This window comes from Lissotriton helveticus, chromosome 5_1 (genome assembly GCF_964261635.1).
Source record: "Lissotriton helveticus chromosome 5_1, aLisHel1.1, whole genome shotgun sequence".
Classification (NCBI taxonomy): domain Eukaryota; kingdom Metazoa; phylum Chordata; class Amphibia; order Caudata; family Salamandridae; genus Lissotriton; species Lissotriton helveticus.
The window spans coordinates 919,599,478-919,616,171 of NC_136065.1; positions in this window are offsets into that span (position 1 = coordinate 919,599,478).

A 16,694-nucleotide genomic window follows, 5' to 3' on the forward strand; every position below is an offset into this window, starting at 1 on the left:
GTGCTCAGGCCTGCACCCAGTTTGCCTTGCTTTCATCCATTAGGCCCAGGGGTACTCAGTGGTGCATGGACCAAGTCTTTCTGTGGGGTGTCTTGAATTTAAACATCATTGAGGGCATAGATGGCATTGGATTGTGGTGATTTTTGTGTGTTTTTCGACTTTTTGGGGTTGTGTTGGGGCCTGGCCATGTGGGTGGGGGCCATTTTGAGGCCTGGTCCAGGCAGGGCCTGGCCATGTGGCTGGGGGTCAAGGGGCCGTTTTGAAGCCAGGCAGTGTACTCAGGCCTGCACCCAGCTTGCCTTGCTTTCATCCATTAGGCCCTGTGGTAGTGAGTGGTGCATGGACCAAGTCTTTCTGTGCGGTGTCTTGAATTTAAACATCATTGAGGGCATGGATGCCATTGGATTGTGGTGATTTTTGTGTGTTTTTTTATTTTTTGGGGTGTTGTTGGGGCCTGGCCATGTGGGTGGGGGCCATTTTGAGGCCTGGTCCAGGCAGGGCCTGGCCATGTGGCTGGGGGTCAAGGGGCCATTTTGAAGCAAGGCAGTGTGCTCAGGCCTGCACCCAGCTTGCCTTGCTTTCATCCATTAGGCCCAGTGGTAGTGAGTGGTGCATGGACCAAGTCTTTCTGTGCGGTGTCTTGAATTTAAACATCATTGAGGGCATGGATGCCATTGGATTGTGGTGATTTATGTGTGTTTTTTTTACTTTTTGGGGTGTTGTTGGGGCCTGGCCATGTGGGTGGGGGCCATTTTGAGGCCTGGCCCAGGAAGGGCCTGGCCATCAAGGGGCCATTTTGAAGCAAGACAGTGTGCTCAGGCCTACACCCAGTTTGCCTTGCTTTCATCCATTAGGTCCAGGGGTAGTGACTGGTGCATGGACCAAGTCTTTCTGTGGGGTGTCTTGAATGTAAACATCATTGAGGGCATGGATGGCATTGGATTGTGGTGATTTTTGTGTGTTTTTCGACTTCTTGGGGCGTTGTTGGGGCCTGGCCATGTGGCTGGGGGTCAAGGGGCCATTTTGAAGCCAGGCAGTGTGCTCAGGCCTGCACCCAGTTTGCCTTGCTTTCATCCATTAGGCCCAGGGGTAGTCAGTGGTGCATGCACCAACTCTCTCTGTATGGTCTTTCTTCTGTTAATTTAAACATCCATTTTGGATTAGAATTGCAATTTTTAGTTTGTGTATTTCCGTTTTTGGGTGTGTTGTTGCAATAATAATAAATGCAATGCCTAGTTGCAAATATTAATTGAAGCACGACATATGCAACATTTATTTAACTGATGTTCCTCTGGCTTCCTTTGCTTTTAGGTGCAAAAGAGAATCACATCAGTCATCGTTCATCATCAGTGCCAGGAAGAAGTCCTGCAGTGGTGTGTGCAGCACAACATCACGTGACGTCACGTGTGGCCACAGACAACTCTTCAACTCGTGCAACTGCGGCCTGCTGTTCTGACATCTGAAGAAGATGGGCCCAAAGAAAGGTGGCCGTAGCGCATCTACGAAAAAAGTTGCCAGTGCCACTACCAGTAAGAAGGAGCAGAAGAAGCAAGTGGCACCACCTACCAAGGAGACTGGTGTGCCCACAGACACCTTTTTGGGAAAAAAAACTACGCCTGCAGCAGCAGCGGTGTCCGCCGGGGACCAAGCTGGGAGCAGCACCTCCGCTTCATTGGGCTCTGTGCCACCACGCCAAGTTAGGTCCAAGACCATGAGTGCCGCAGAGGCAGCCACTGTAATTGTTCAATCACCATCGACCAGTGATGTTGGCTCATCGGAAGAAAGTAGCATCCAATCAATGCATGGTGTAACTCATCTGACGAGTGTTCAACAACGACAGCCCCAACGACAACCACAGGTGCAACTAGTACAAGCGCAAGTACAAGCGCAAGTACATGCGCAAGGAGAGGCGCAAGGAGAGGCGCAAGTGCATGGACAGGCGCAACTAGAGGCTCATGGAGCGGCACAACTGCCCACAATGCTTGTTCCTCCAGAAGTAGGGGTACATCAGGAAATCGAGACTCAAGCGGAGGTATCATCCGAGGAAGCCACTCCTCCTGATGATGATCCATTGTCTTCCAGATCCCCAGCAAGAAAAAGGTCAAGGAGGGCTACTACTACAAGTTCTTCTTCAAGCACCCTTCCTTCTGATGATCTTGATGTTGATTGAAACCCAGCAATGCAGTCTGAGAGTGAGGCACGTCATGAGCCGACAAAGGTAATTAAGCCTAAAAGGAAGGTTCCCGCAAGGCTTCCACATATGGGTGAAGACGACGAACAAGAAGGGTGTCTTCTGCTGCTGATGAACACTCTGACGATGACCCAGTCATCACAGTCGTCACTCCAGCCCCAGCGGGAATGCAGACAGACATTTTGACCCTATCCCGAAGTGCTGCTGAGCTGGATGTGGGCGGCGTGGCACTGGTACCACCACCAACGCAGTTAACTACTACACCAACACGACCTACAGCTTCCATATTTTCTCGTCAGAAGGGCCGGCAGGGACCTCCATCCAGTTCGACCTCCATTACCTCAAGTAGTGGTGCTGTAAGTGCACAACAGAGTCAAATTCAGCCACGCCTATCCTCCACTTCATCTAGCATTGAAAATAGCACCTCCACCACCAGCAGACATCTCCAGTCCCCAGTTTGGGACTTCTTTAGTGTTAGCAAAAAGGCGGAAAACATGGTTGTTTGTTCGATTTGTAAAAGTGTAGTTAGTCGGGGTAAGCTTGGTACCAACTATGGTACCGAAGGCCAGAGAGGTCATCTCCAAAAACACCACACTATCATTTGGGAGGCGCACCTAAGGAAGATCGGGGAATACAAAAGTACAACAAATCCAAATGTATCCATTCATATTGCGTCTGATGATGACGAGGGGATTATCGTGCTGGGGGAAGTGAAGAAGCGACAGACATTTTTTCTGGTACACCCAGTACCCCTGGCAGCAGCACTGCAGTGGTAGCGCCCACACACTCTACGCCAGCCACATGTATGAGCCACACTAAGAGTCTGCGAGAGACACCAATGTGAAAACTGGTTTGAAGAAGCCTGCATCATCATCATCATCATCACGTAAAACGGTCCAGACCACCATTAGAAGCATGTTTTGGTCGGGGGCGCCATTTGAACGAACCACCCAACGGCACGTCTGTATAACGCAAAGCTGGCTAAAATGCTAGTGCTGGACATTCTCCCATTTTCTTTCATGGAAGGGGCGGTTTTCTAGAATTTGTGGCAACAGTCTGCCCTAAATGGAAGGTTCCTTGCCGGTCCTATTTTGCCAGAGTTGCGGTTCCAGCACTACATCAAGATGTGCTGGAGGTGATTGGGGCAGCTTTGCAGAAGAGTGCTGTTCACACTATCCACCTGACAACAGACATGTGGACCACTTGCCAAGCCCTTGATTACATGTGCATCTCTGCACACTGGGTCTCTTTTAAAGGGGTTAGAGACAAGTTAAATACAGCTGTTGACCCGGACACAGTTTTTCAAGCTACTCGGAAACATGCAACAGTAGCCATGTTTGCCATGGAGAAATCTCATACTGCACAAAACATTTTGGATGAGTTTCAGAGTAAGGTCTATGAATGGCTGCATCCAAGAAAGCACATGATTGGTTATGTTTCCACGGATAATGGCAGTAATATAGTTAAGGCCATGCACGAGGGTGGCTATTTCAGAGTGCCGTGTTTGGTGCACAGTATTAACATTGTTGTGCAAGATTTCTTGAAAAAAGAAAACACAGTCAGCAAGTTACTGACCACCTGCCGAAGAATCTGCACACATTTCAGCCATTCTTTTAAGGCCCGGAAGCAGCTGAGGAACATGCAACGTGAACGTAGACTGCCAGTCAGAGGACTCATCCAGGAGGTGGTAACACGTTGGAACTCAACCTTCTACAGGCTTGAGCGTCTGTCTGAGCAGTGGGTCGTAATCAATCGGTATGTCTTTGCACTGGGTTCTACTATGAAAGACATGTGGTTAGAGTTGGAGGAATGGAAGCTAGTTAAAAGCCTGACAGACATGGTTTGTCCTTTTGAGGTCTTTACGTGTGCAGTCAGCAGGGAGGACTGCACTTTGGGCAAAGCTATCCCATCGTTGCGCATGCTAGAGCACCAACTGAAGGCGGTGTCTTCAACGTTCCGAGATGATGCTGAAAAGCAAGACGCATATCAGTTGGCGGAGAGGTTATTAAGCCACCTAGTTGACAATGAAAGGCTTAAAAAAATACATACAGAACAACATTACATTTGTGCCACTATTCTGGATCCATGGTACAAAAAGGCTGTGGCCAGCAAAGCATTCATTCCTTTTAATGAAGCAGATGTTTCAAAGTACAAACATTGGCTAGCTCTGTCAGCGACTTGGTTCAAAAAAGAGCATCAAAAAATTGAAGGAACCGGCAGAAGTACTACTGAATCAGCACGCCATCCGGCGTCAAGTTCCACTTCTGAATCTGTGGCCGAAGGGAGTCACTTTCCCTCACAGCCGTTAACGACACCAGCAACCGTATCATCATCCTCACCTGCACCAGGCCCAGCCATAATATTGTCGGAAGCGGATTGGCTAACTCATCAAGGTTTTGTTCGTTCCAGTGATGCAAAGGCCACAGATGGTACGCAAAGTGGAGCAACCCTGGAGAACCTTGAGTCGAAGGTGCAGGCCTATCTCGATGACCCAACAGAGGTCTTTGTTAATCAGAACCCATTGCTGTATTGGTATGGGAAAAGGCCTCTATGGCGACTGATCACCAACCTGGCTCTAAATTATTTGTCTTGCCCTCTCGCAAGTGTGTCTTCTGAACGTGATTTCAGTGCTGCTGGCGCCATTGTAACTTCAAAAAGGACCGCCTCTCACCCAAAAATGTGGAGATGTTAACAATGATCAAGATGAATCAGCACTTCATACCACCAGATTACAAAATACGTGAATGCACGTAGGAAGAAGAGGACACCGGCTTAAGTGGCGGAAGTTCTTCTCTGTCAGCTGACCTACTCCCGTCTCAATTCACAGAGTTTGAGGACAAGCTCTACTTCCCTGACACCGAGGCCTGAAAATGACTTCCTTTTTTTCGTCCTTATTCACTTTTATTCATGTGTGTCTTTCTTTGTTTTGAAACTTTTACCACAACAAAACTCTAATCACCTGATCACAACAAGTCCATCAGCAGCATTGTTGTCATCTTATTTCCTTATTGATTTGAAGGTGCCACAGTCTGCATTCCTGAGGTTCACAAGTTCACAACTCAATCATGCTCCTCTATCCTCATCCTACAGACTCCCCCTATCCATTTCCCTCAAGGCAGATGGCTGGATTACGCTGAATCAAGAAACTTTGTCTTCGTAGACGAGTCCCCTCAAGTGGGACTGGAATTACTGACTACATGCTTGCTGATTGCAAACAGTTACTTCTGAAATTGACAGGAGATGCTGCCCTGTGGGCCTTCACTTTCAGAAGAAGATGCAGACAAAAAGTGGAACAGGTAATGAATAATGAGAAGATGGCATGCAGTGGACAGCAATGGCTGTCTGGCTCTGATGAAAGCAATTGCTGTCTGTTTGTTGTGCATGAAATTAATCATATGTCTTCTGTTATTATTTAATCTTTTACACACTAAATGTAACTCAAGTCTACTGTGCTTTTTTTTACCTTGTTTAATTCAAATTGTACTTCAACTGCAGGGGCCACTACGTTGCATTTTCCAATATACAAAATGTCCTTGGACTCACTGTTTGCCAATATAGCATGATGATTGATTAAATAATGTATCTTTTTTCTTTACAGTCCCTCACTGGGATGGATGGATCATCAGCGTCGGTTTACGGAAGAACTATGGCCAATTCGTGAGTGGCAAACAGGTAAACCAGTCTACAACAACTACTACAGCAGAACTACATGTCTGTCTAGTCGTGGTATGGAGTGGTCGAGGCAGTGTAGTGTTGTTATGCCAGGCAGAGTCCAGACAGCAGTTCATGTAAAATTGGGGCTATGTCGCTTGCTGCATACAATTAGATATGCTTTGTCTGTCTGTGTCAAAGAGCCTAGGTATGCTACATCAGGTTGCTTCACTCAGTGGTGCCTGCCTTGACCGTCTGCATGGTCCTGCCGCAAGCATAGGTCAAAAATCTGTTCCGCTTGTGAAATTTGCGGATTTTTGCCGGCAAATTCGCAATACGCGAAACTCGCGAAATTTCCGAAAATTCGCAAATTCGCGAGCGGGCACATATTTTCTTTTTTTAGGCCAGCTCAGTGTAGGGTTGAGGGCTAGGTTTGAGATAATTTGGGTGTTTTTAGGGTTTAGGGCTGTTTTGGGGGTTCAGTGCGGTTTACTAGGGTTTTTGGGTTGAATTTGGTAGGGTTCCCGGAGTCTAGGGCTCAGGGCCGGATGCAGGCTTGTTCATAATGATGTTGGCAAGGTTTTAGGGGGGTTTGGCATTTTTTGGTCCAGAATTGGCCGATTTTGGGCCTTTTTTGGTGTTTTGCGGGCGCCTGTGTTTGGGTGGAAAGTCGTACACCTTCCAGTGGATCGATTTTGTTCTGCCTTGCTGAGATTCTTGGAAATCGCTGGAACAAGTGTCCTGGTAAGTTTCAAGAGGATCGAAGTAGTGGAAGTGCTGAAAACAGCAATTTTTTGTCAAGGTGCGATTTGCCATGTTATCCAATGAGCGGTTTGGGGGCGCAAGGAGAAAGTGTGTTTGGGGTGTTCCAGTTGAGCTAGGAGAATGGGGATTCTGTGAGTGGTAGGGAGGGGGAATTGGTGGTTGTGCAGGAAGTTTGAGAGGAATTGATTGATGGGAAGGGTGTGTTTAGGCAAAGTCGAGGAAGTGAAACCGCTGCCATAGTTGCCTATGTTAATTTTCGAATATTACGTGTTTTTAGGGTGCGATTGGAGTGTGTTGTAGGTGGTTCTTAGTGGATTTGCTTAGCTGGGATGAGTGTTGGGAATGTCTAGTTTTGATTGCAATTCGTTTGAAGAAAATCCATGGTGGAAAAGGGGTGTTTTGGGCCTAGTTTCAGAGTGCGTTTTGGCACGATTTTAAGGCCTGTGCGAGGTCACGGTAATGCACGTTTTTGGGAGGATAATGTGGGGTGTTCTAGATTTTTGAAAGTGGGTTTAGGGTTCTGGGAGCACTGCTGGGAAGGTCTATTTTTGTGTCAAAAGAGCAGTTTGGTCGTAGTTTGAGGGGAAAGGTGATTTAGCCCTGTTTCTAAGGTGCATTTCAGCCCATAGGCTAACATTGCCGGTAATGCGTTATTGCAAAAGTCACTGGAGACAACTCTTCTGGCACTTTACGCAGCTGTAGTGTAGGAAAAGCACTATACATTTACCCAATGAGGTAGCACTTACTGGATTAGCCAGTAGAAAGTACTCCAGTAATAGGTATGCAAATCGCAAAAAAATCCGCAAGTTTTGGGGAAAATCCTCAAATTCTTGTTTTTTTTGCGATTTCGCGCAAATTCGCGGACCGCAGATTGGCACAATTCGCCCATACTAATTACTTTCCTTGAAAAGGAGACACAGAGTACGCACTTAGGAAATGATGCTTATATGTTATACTGTCACCTCTGAAACTGAAAGTGTAATTTTTGCACTACAAAGCATACCTTATACTTTTTTCTCTGTGGTGTTTTAATATCACTTCCTATTTTTCCATCAACAATTACAGGCCGGCTTTTACCCTGTGCGATTGGAAAAACGATTAACTCTGGCTTACCATTAGCGATCCGCAATTCCGCATCCGCCAGGCAGGCAGTGGACAGTGTGTCTGGTCACCAAGATTGATCGACGGAGCGTCAGATGGAATGGAGAAGTACCGCGAATAAGAGATATGGCTGGATGCACGCAACTTCCCAAATTCAACAGGACAACTACAACATACAGTTACAGTATCCTCTTCACTTCTCCTTATCTTTTAAATAATGTTATTGTTGTGAACTTCTATGAGTGTGACTCTGTGCATTTGTTTGCTCTCTGCTTCAAATTCATCCCTCCAGCCATTGTATATGTTTTTGTTTGCTATTTTTAAAACTAATTTCATGTACTAAGTGTTGTTTATTCTCTCTGAGGGCAGATAGGCAAGTGAAATTGCGTAATTATTGCAGCCCTGTACTGTCACATTGTTTCTTCATAGTTAGTAAGTTGTAGAAAGTATTACTTAGGTTAAGTAACCTAACCATCCATTTAGCAATCAACTTCATGCATGCAGTAGTGCATTCACTTCCTTTATGTCCCTTAAAAGATTTATGGATATCTTCGTATCCAAAGATTTGTTTATCTTCATTTGTTGTTTGTCCATGCTGTGTTTTTTTTTCCCTCTCTCCACAAAACTTTCCCAAAAAGCCCCATTCCCATCCAATTTATAAACCCTAACCCTCTTCCCCCGGGCTGTGTGGTTTTCATTGAGGTGTGACTAAATTACAACAATAATTCCACACACTTGCTGGGGAGGATAAGGTCAAAGCAACATAAAATCAATTTCAAGGCTGGTGAAGGAATCCGAGGATATATTCTTACTCAGCTTGACACAGACCCATGACTATTTGCAAATCAAATCTGATTTTCATGGACGCCGTCAACTGGATTGATCATCACCTTCAGTACTATTTCTTGCAGTAGCCAAAGCCAAACTCCACGCAACTAGTAGTTATACTTTGAATCCTTTAGCATTTGTTAGGCTAAATTATGGCACTGTTCTTGTGTACTGTGCTATCTATCGTACTGTTCTAATGCTCCGCTCAGGCCACTCAAGGTTTCATTTTCTTTTTTCATATGCTGCTTATGCTACTGTGTACCACCACTACTAGCACCACAACAATGCCATTTCATCCACCCAGGATTGCCAACCTTAATCGCCATTTGCCATGCAGCCAACCCTGTGCCTAGCCCTATTCTCAAACATGAATCACAGGTAAGATAAGCGTTTGGGGGGAGGAAGAATAATGGAGTAGGAGGAGAGAGGAGAGACTGACGGTAGTACTAGTAAAGTAGTAGGACAATTGAATTCACTAAATCTGTGAGTGGCACTTACTTTTGTAAAAATTTGGGCGATTACTTAGACAATTTGAATCAAGCAGCCAGTTAAGTTTCAGGAAAACAAATGTACAGTTAACCCCCCGCAAAACAGTAAAAAAGCGTATGCTATGTTTAAGTTGAAAGTAAATAATTATTTTTATCCCTAAAAAAAATAAACTATCCCGCAAGACCCTACCCACCCCTCTCCCTAACCCCAAACAATGTCCGTGAAATAAAAAGTCCCCAAAGTCCAAAAAACGTAACTCCCAATTCACACCCGCCAAAAAGTCTTTAAAAAAGGGACAAGGGACAGTCTCTACCCTCTACTGCCGCCGGCGGTGTCCTTTGGCCAGGTGGTCCCGTTGCTCCCTGCGGAGGTTCTTGAGCAGGGTTTTAACTCTCTCCATCTCCTGCTCAAGGTTGGACACCTTGAGGGTTAGGCGGTGGATGCGTGCATTGCACCTGCTGTGAGGGGCAGCTGATTTTTTGGCTGCTTGGCGGTGGCGGGTGGCTGCGGTACCACGGCTCTGTACCGCTGGAGGCTTGCGCTAACTGGCTGACCCAGGGTGCGCGGAGGAGGATGCAGCTGTCGTGGTGGATGTTGTGGACTTAGACTGCGTGTCCTCCTCCTCCGGGGCCACCAGCCGCCGATATTCGGCAACAATCGCCTCCAGCTTCCTTTGCCGGGCCCATCTATCCAGCTCCTTCCGTGTTGGCTTGGAAGGAGCATCTATATGAAGAAAGAAAACATACTGTATCCAATGCTCTTTAAGATTAACACAAAATAATTCAGCAGAAAGTTGTGTCACAGTAGCACTAGCAACTTACAAGCACAGTACATGACATTTGTGGCCTGTATCTATCTAACCTCCCACTTCGCCGGCCTCTGCTCTAACATTAGTGGAAGTTTCAGGAATCAATTCTACTAGCACTATATGTACTCACTACATTAGACTCAGACAGTACACCAGTCTTCTTCTTCTTCTTCTCTCTTGTTTAGCGAAATTGTTACGTAAACTTCTGGAAGCCGGCATAATGCCAGCGCAGTCAACTTGCACCCGAGAAAAACAGACACAAGCCATGATGACACAGACTTGCGTTACTGTACCACTCTAGTACATGCAGGTGGTGAAGCTCTTACTTTTCTATCACAGGTGGCACTGGCCATACTCTGTTACAAGGGCTACTGCTTCATTAATTTAACTTTCACCCTGCAGTGCCAATGACTACTAGAAAAGGAAAATGAAGAAGATAAATACATTTATGATTATCTATCCCTTCACAGGATATTTGCTTACATATGGGATGACTTTGGGTGCTTTGTTTTTTATTGAGTGAACACTGATAGGCCACACATGAATGACAGAGTTGTAATAAAATTATTAACAGAGGTAGTGAGTGGCCACCGTAATCGCAGGATATATGCCGTGCTTGCAAACTACTGTTACTAGTCAAGGTAGTATTCTGAAAAATTACAACTCTTTTCCTCACCTTTGCTACACTGGAACGGACGTGCGGGTGCGGTGTTACATACTCTTCAAAGTAACACTTACTTCATCCAGTGACCATCTACTCTGTCTACATACACCTATACTATCTATGAGTAAGATAGTACCATGATCCAAGCATCCATCCATTCAAAGTAAATGTCAATCATTCTTCTTAATGTCTCAACTGGACAAACCTTAGTTTTTCTTATGGAAAAACAACCTTTTTATTTTATTTTGGAAACCGGCAGCCATGCATCCGTGCTTGACTTGCATATGAATTTGAACCAAAGGATATATTGCGCACACATACAGTTTCTGTTTCACCCACCCAGGCAGTCCTCTTCCCTTTCTCCTTCCACCCATCCTTGTTTCAGCCTCCAACCGGCCATGCATCATATTCCCAGCCACGTCGGGCAGCATTCAAAACACAAATCATTCTTTGCCAGTCATTACTTTTAACTCGCTCGTCCTTCCTTACACCCTTCTTTCCCTTTTCGTTCATCCCATCCATCAAGTTAATCTCTGATCTGACTTGGCTTCTCGATAAAAGTTTCACAGCTGAGTTGAAGTCAAATTTAGAGGAGACCATTGGTTACTCGTCAACTACCGCCGCTAATGGTATTGCTAATGCAAAGTCAAGGGTGAATGTCTTCTACCTGATTGCCAAAAACTTAGTTCTAAATTTGTAAGTCTTCTTAACAGTAAAGTGTACTTGTACTGTACAACATACACACCCGTGCAGAGAGCACACTCTGCAGTCTGCAATCTAAATAAGTAAGGAATATAATAGCTTACCACTGCCCGCTACTACCGTGGCATCCCCCACAGCTGTTCCCGCTGGCTGTGGCACCACCTCTGCCCCAGGAGTGCCCACCTCCGTGCTAGCCCCGGCACTGGTGGATGGCTGTGCAGATGTTCCGCCTAGAAAATACATTTCATATTCTTAGATGCCATATACATCACTCCCTATTTTGTCTAGGAATTAAATTTTTTTACTAGTACTACATAAACATATTTAATAATTTGTGACTCTCTAGTCTCTAAACTACAAATTTCCCTTTCTTCAGGGAAGGGTGTTTTTTATTTATGCTTAGCCGTAACATGTCATTTGTTGGCACAACTGATGAATGCTTGCTTTTTAACACGCACCATTTTTCTCATAACAGACAGAAGCTTCCCTTCTATGAACAAGAGCAAGATCACATCATCATCACTTAGACGGAGTCAGCAACGATTCATCTCCACAAAGAAGATTTGAAGTTCCAACCAGGTGAGGGCTCTCCCAAAATTAATGTGTGAAATCAGCCACTTTTCAGTTATGAATCCTTCACCGTTTATCTTATATGATGAAGTTGATTTTAATAAATGTTTTTACTTTTAATAAAGCTTTAAAACTTACATAGACACTGTGGTTTTTGGTCATGAGTGAGTGAGCGAAAGGGTTTGCAATTTGCAAGCATGAGTCCGTGGCTCAGGGAGGGCGGGACTCTGATTCCGTAGTCTTATGTCCTGGGTTGTATAATCATTGGGGATCAATCATCGCTGCATTCGGGAGCTAAATAATGACTCTGACACATTAGCTAGTCAGTAAGGAGATTGGGGGTTCAACTTCTGTCATGACTGAGGTATGTGGAAAGTCTAACTGCGCCTATTATAATTTATAACCAATGCCCTATTTCTTGTCCATAGTTCTGTTTGTGCAGAATAGTCCCTGCAACAGTAGTAGTATGGATTGTCCTCCTATCCAATCAAAAAGTAAACTAGTATCTTATTCTTGGTGGCCATTGACATTTTATTGTTGGGAATTGTCAAAGCATAAACATTTAGAAGACTTCAATAGACATTGTGGACAACCCAGAGGACTGCACTCAGTGCATAGAGCTATTGCTGAATAGAATAGGAGTTTTGTTTAACACCTTTTGCCAACTGTGCCAGCTTAGTTAGCTACACAGACAGACTAATAATAATCTAGTAGTACCACAGGGAGTCATAGTAGAGGCAGGATAAGAATTTAGAAACAGTCTACAAGAAGATCAAAGACGATTTAGGAAAAAATAGAATGAGGAACGTTTGGAAAAAATACAGGTGCTGTAAAAGATAGGGAAGTATAATTATTAATATTAACAGGAAAACTTACTGGGGCCAGCAGAGGAGCCCTCGCCGGACCTGCTGTTGTCCCTGCTTTGCCGGTGCCGCTACCTCCTCCTGTGTCCCCTTGCCCCTGGGAGGAGCAGCTGATGTACAACATGAAAAAAAAACACAAACATGGATGATTTTTGTCAACCACATCAAACATTTAAAAAAAACAATAACAAATTATTTCGGGGAAATAGACAACAATTGCACTAAATTTATTAACCCATATCTGATGTGGTCTACTAGGATATAGTATTGCTGGATTTGCGGACCGTCTACTTGGAAAGTTATGTAACTCACTAAACCAACTACAAAAAGGTTCTACTGGGACTGGCAGGCAGCACTACGCTGCACGCGAAGTAACAGACACAGTCCGTCATGATCACCACCACTATCTCTTGTTAGTGGCAGGAGTACAAAGGAAGGACTGGACTTGAGTCTCTAATGTCTAGCATTACGCAGTTCTGTAAAGCACACTGATACATAATCATCACCCAGGCCAAATGAGCACAAAATTGAAAACAAGTAAGCATAGTAGCACCGCCAGTGAGCAGGCGAGCACCTGCAATCACAGAAGCTTTTGAAACATAATTTACCTGCAATGTAATCGGCAGCATTCTTGCTCTTCGTAAAAAACAAATATTTGCAATATCAAAATAACACAGAGCAGGAGAAAACAAAGTAGTGATTAAATAGCTACTACTACTTACCAACCCAGTGATCTCCACGCCAAGCAGGTCGAGCAGGTTGTGTTCCCGGTCCAGGATGTCGGACCACCGGTGCGTCGCCTGGTTGTAGGTGCGCCTGAACCCAGACTCCCGATACATGGCCCGGCACACCTTCCCCCATAGCTTGCGACGCTCCCGGAGCCCGAACCCGACACTGAGCCTGCCGCCTGCCTTGACGGTCTTGGGGAGGTGGCGCTGGACGGAAAAAAACAGTGTGGCCACCTCCACCGCGCTGAAAATCTACCGGGCTATTACTGCCTCCCCCCTTAAGCGTCCACATGGGAGCCAGGTACGGGGTGCGGGACCCTTCCCCTTGCTCTTCCCGGCTCCCTTTGTCATGGTCCTGGACAGCTGAAAAAAAAATATATGAAAGAATAGGGAAAAAGTAAAGAAAAGAAAAGAATTTAAGAAAGTAGTTTTAAAGTAACCAAAAGTAGAAAAAAACACAAAATATAGATGTAGAAAAAGAGACGGATAGATAATGAGTAAAAAAGATTAAAAAAAAGTTCAAAGAAACAAAGGATTGCAAAGATTAGGGGAGGATTGAAAAAGCATGCCCAGAACCATAGCAATGAATGAAAAAAAAGATGGCCGCGCCCATAGAGAACCGCGTGGGTAAGTTTGCGCGATATTTCCACCACGAGCACGCAAAAACGCCCACGACAACGTAATTGCTTCCTGCGCACAACGCGAGCATGCAACTAGCGTCCGGAAACAGAAATACGCAACGCGGACAAGATGGCCGCACCCATGTACGACCGCATGGGTAACTTCGCGGTCGGTGCGCTGCAAGAGGCACGCTAACACGCAAAGCGCCCCGCGAACACGCAAAAGAAAATCCGCAAATTCGCGCATTTCGCCCATACTTACTGATTTGCATATGGCCATGTCTGAACTGGGGTGGCAGAGTGGGCTAAAGAACGGTGATGGATTAAACCCAGATCTGTTGACTGGGTGTGAGTGTTTGATTGGTTCAGATGCTCGGTCCATCACAACCCCCTTTTGTACCGCTTTGTTTGCCATAATTTGGCAGGGTATGCTCAGACGTGAGTCCCTTGCTCACTTTGCCACTGGATTCAAGCAAACCTGGCTGAAGACGGCTGAAATGCCAGAAACCGGTCCTAGGAAGCTTGTTTCTGGTCCAGGGAAGGCATGGCTTGGCAGTTCGGGCTGGACTGTTCCTATGAGGCACAGGGTCAGACTGAGTTGCATATGGCTATGCCTGAACTGAGGTGGCAGAGTGGGCTAAAGAACGGTGATGGGTTAAACTCAGATCTATTGACTGGGTGTGAGTGTTTGATTGGTTCAGATGCTCCGTCCATCACCAGCCCCTTTTGTATCGCATCACTCATCAATACAGCACTATCATATGCACTCATACACCTATACAGATACTTACACACTGCCACTCGCCCATAGAGTTAGTCACACAGGTAGTCAGTCATGCAAAGAATCAATCACACTCCCATTTACTAACCTATACAGGTATACACCAGGTACACCACCTCACTTATTCATACAGATACTAACACATACTTACTCTCTTATACAATCAATAACACAAGCACACACTCATCCATAGAGCCACTCTCACAATCACTCACTCTCACATATAGTAATATATATACTCCAACACTCACATATACTCCCTTTCACATATGTAGTTACTCACACATAGACCACTGAGACATCCATTCACTCACCAACACACCCATACACACACTCACCCACCCATACAGACATTCACAGATGCACTCTTGAACCCATACACCCAGTGTATCACTCACTCGCACATCTATGCACAGTCACACACACCCCCCCAAACACCCACACAGACACTCAGGCACCCATACATATACTCAGACAACCAATCATTAACCAATATAGATACTAATGTTGCTACTCACCAACCCATGCATCCACTTATACACCAACTGACAGACTGATACAGACATTCACGCAGATTAGTCATTCACCTATGCATTCACTAAGACAGGTTTAATCACATACTTATACAGTCAGTCATGCACCCACTAAATCACATCCATTCAGACACTCATACACTCACTCATTCTTCAATATACCTTGGCATATATATATATATATATATATATATATATATATATATATATATATATATATATATATATATATATATATATATATATATATATATATATATATTCACTGAAAAAACCATAGGTTATAGACCATATATAGTTAGGAATTAGCATTTACAAAACCTTGAAAATTCACTGAAAAAACCATAGGTTATAGACCATATATAGTTAGGAATTAGCATTTACAAAACCTTATTTTACTCACACAAAACCATTGAAATTCCATATATAGTTAGTTGCACTAACTATATATCGCGCACCCGCAATCCACTGCTGATGATGTCACATATTACATCATTCATGACATGGTCAGTGACATCACTGATGACATCACTGATGACATCTCAAATGACATCACTGATGACATCACTGATGACATCTCAAATGACATCACTGATGACATCATCTAGTGTCTGTGTGTTTTTGTAAAGTTTAAATATGTTTTACATATTGAAGAATGAGTGGATGTATGGAAGACTGAGTGTGTGTGTGGCTGGCTGGGAGGTGTGTGACTCTGTGCATATCAATGTGTACTTGTATCAGTGATTGTATAAGAGAGTAAGTATGTGTAAGTATATGTGTGAAAAGTATGGTGTTCTGTGTTTAACTGTATAGATGAGGAAATCGAAGTGTGATTGATTCTTCACAGGACTGACTAGGTGTATGAGTGCATATGATAGTGTTGTAATAATGAGTGACTGTATGTATGAGTGATTGTATGGGTGAATGAGTGAATGTGTGTGTAGACGTAGGAATCAGTGAGTGCGTATGTAGTAACTGGTATTGGTGTGTCATGATGTCATCAGTGATGTCATTTGAGATGTCATCAGTGATGTCATTTGAGATGTCATCAGTGATGTCATCAGTGATGTCACTGAAGTATGGTGTTCTGTGTTTAACTGTATAGATGAGGAAATGGAAGTGTGATTGATTCTTTACAGGACTGACTAGGTGTGTGAGTAACTCCATGGATGAGTGGCAGTGTGTGAGTGTCTGCATAGGTGTATGAGTGCATATGATAGTGTTGTAATAATGAGTGACTGTATGTATGAGTGATTGTATGGGTGAATGAGTGAATGTGTGTGTAGACGTAGGAATCAGTGAGTGCGTATGTAGTAACTGGTATTGGTGTGTCATGATGTCATCAGTGATGTCATTTGAGATGCCATCAGTGATGTCATCAGTGATGTCATTTGAGATGT